Below are 2,936 nucleotides of genomic sequence, written 5' to 3'. Positions count from 1 at the left end.
ACAGGCCGATGACATTATTAACAACACTTGGCATTACAACTTCAGAATGCCTCGACATGTCATAGCTAAATATATGTGGACATGAATGAGATCTGTGAGCTAAAAAAGATCATTTTTATGGTGCTTTTGTCATTTTCAAGTCTTCATTTACTTTTTTGTTCTGCTTAATCTCACCTTTTGGTCTGCATGGAAGAAATAATGAGAGGATTTCCTATTCCTTTACTGAGCTGAAGGGGAGGCAGAGTGAAGAGAGCAGTCAGAGGCTGCCGCGTGCTTTAGTTCATCCAGTCTGAGAACAGCTGTGCTCTTCTTATCATACTGAGTGGGAAGAGAGAGGTGAGCCGGCTAATTATAGCCCTGCACAACACAGTATTCACACATTTAAGTGTGAGCCAATGGAACAGCAGATGATATTTTGCTTTAAAATCATTAGGTTTATTTCAACATCAGCACTCAGCAGAATCTCGCACCTTTCGCGATTCTCATTTTCGCTTTTCTTTCCCCATTTTCTTTTCTTCAAGTCTGAGGCTTCATTGCTCTTTGTCAATGTTATCACTCTCACACAGTTAGCATCGACTGGATTGATTTTGCCAAGGTCTTGGATGCGACTGAGCTGGAGTTCATAAAGCACAAAGTGAAAACTCTGCAAAGAGGCAAGACAAAAAAAATCTAGAGAGAGAAATGAAGTAAACAGACAGATATTTGATGTGCAACACTATCCACCCACGTCGCGTCCTGTCTTGGTTTGCTAGTCATTTTCCCATTCATATTCTCAAAAACATTCTTTAATGATAACAGTTCAAAGCTGTGAACCAAAACAATAAGCTCTTAGACGAATCACAACACAACAAACTTTTATTTGAAACTTCCCTTATGCAGAATCATGGGAATTACTAAATAAAAAGTTACGAAACTACCCATTTTATGATATTATGAATATAAAACAATATATTGCAAAGATGGATAATAATATTTCATTTTTGTTTTTTTGAGGGGAGAGACTGTAATTTTAGCTAAAAGCTAATTTTGGTGTAATTTCTCAATATACCTGTCACATGATGTAATTATAATCAAAAGACTTCTTTTAATAATCCACAGGAGAGAATTGGCACAACCAAACACTAATCCAAACGATAGCAGACAAAAACTACGTTTACACATGGGCAGCTATTTTCATAAACGGACATTTCAACCTTTCCGGTTTCAAAAATAACATCGTGCACACATGTCAGTTTTCAGAAAAGTGTTCATTTACACGTACCCATGTATATATGCCAAACCTGCAGGTGGCGGTGTAACGAGAAGCTCAAACCCACGTAATCCTGAAAATAGCAACAACAGCAACGAATCACTTCCTCTTCCTCTTTTGAACAAGGATGGTGCCAGGATCATCATTCGTGTGGACTGACCAGGAAGTAGAGCAAACACAAGAAAAGAGTTAGCACCAACATAAATGTGACTGCTACTCTGAACGCTAACATGATCACATGTAAACACAGGTCACACTTTTGACGTAGGTGCGTGCTCTGGCACATACTGTGACATTGGCTGCCTAAACACCCGTTTGTCTCAGTTCAATCGTGCAAACGATGATCTCCACTCTGGCTGGAGTTTTTAGAAAGAATCGGTTTCAGAGGCGAATTCTCCGTTTGCGTGTAAACGAAGGGAAGTGAAATGTCTCAATTTTTCAAAGCAACCATGTACGTGTAAACGGGGCCAAAGGAATATAGGGGAAAACAAACTTGTAACAGAAACTTAATTGGGAGATCTGAAACAGGTGTGGAGCCAATTAATCTAAAACCATGGAAACAAACTAGGCAGGAGAAAGGAAACACAGAAAACTAAACCAAAACAGATCGATCATACATTTGACAATACCAGCATATCAGCTTGAGCTCACTGCAATTCATATATATTTTACGAGGTGGCTAACTTGTATGAATTTGCATGACCTCATTCATACAAATCATAAGATTTGTGTTAAATTGTACGTTTTTTACGTAAGTTGCACAATTCGTATGAATTTGTACGAATGAACTTCACCTAACAATGCCCCTAAACCTACCCGTCACGGGGGTCAAGACAAGAGTGAGGTCATACTAATCCACCTTGTAAAATACGTACGAATTGGTCGTGAGATAGCGTTGATCATATAGATGTTAGCCTCAAAGCTCACAAACATTGATTAAATGCCACAAACTCAAACGTTATTTCATAAAATGTAAATATATTCAGATTTCCAACTATGCAAGTAGTTTAAGAGTGATATTTTCCATGGTAACAATGACTTCTCTGATTGGCGGATCTCTCTTCAAGATTATGGGTAGTGTAGTTATACACTAGAAATTCAACAATTAAAATATTTTTATTTAAAAAGAATCTGAAGTTATTCTGATTTGAGGCTACAGAAGAAATATTGTCACTAAACAAATGAAAATTTTACTTCAAGAATGTAAAATGTTCAGATATCTACAGCTATACAACACTGTAAAAAATAATTCAGTGGCTTAGTAAATTTCACAAAAATAAAGAGCTATATTTACTTAATAAAATCTTTTGAAATCATTTAAGTGATATTTTAAGGTTAAAAATAATAATTAAAAATCCAACAAATAATTTCTCTAAAATTTACATATATTATTTAAGTTTATGTAATGAAAATAAATAAGTATTTAACTAACTAATTATATTTTTAATATACCCTCAATATTTCTGGTGAATTCTAATAGAAATATTTGATAATTATTTACTTGTACTGATCTGTTTTAGAAACTAAAATTATTAAGTATTTCCTACCAATTTTCCTAAATAAAGTTCCAGCTTAATAAATGACGGTTTAAATAAATTGAGTAAATTTCGCGGCTAAAGTGATCACGTGTGCAGCTCCGCAGGAAAAAAAAATCTGCTTTCCTCAGCAGAGACGTCGACTAGCCATA

The 2,936-nt window shown here is 35.4% G+C and overlaps 1 long non-coding RNA gene across 2 annotated transcripts; it reads right to left on the bottom strand.

The window, feature by feature from the left end:
* Window positions 1–426: 426 nt before the first annotated feature.
* LOC113110448 (uncharacterized) lies at window positions 427–1,697 on the bottom strand. 2 transcript variants are annotated; one of them, XR_003293143.1, is made up of 3 exons: window positions 1,507–1,697; window positions 1,262–1,404; window positions 427–643 (listed from the first exon to the last, which is right to left on the bottom strand). It is a non-coding gene; the product is annotated as an uncharacterized LOC113110448 (long non-coding RNA). The 2 variants fall into 2 exon arrangements; XR_003293142.1 differs by having other exon boundaries at window positions 1,538–1,697.
* Window positions 1,698–2,936: the final 1,239 nt, after the last annotated feature.

This window comes from Carassius auratus, chromosome 10 (assembly GCF_003368295.1).
Source record: "Carassius auratus strain Wakin chromosome 10, ASM336829v1, whole genome shotgun sequence".
NCBI classification, from domain to species: domain Eukaryota; kingdom Metazoa; phylum Chordata; class Actinopteri; order Cypriniformes; family Cyprinidae; genus Carassius; species Carassius auratus.
The sequence above is the reverse complement of the archived record's forward strand: the minus strand, read 5'-3'. Positions and strand labels throughout refer to the sequence as shown.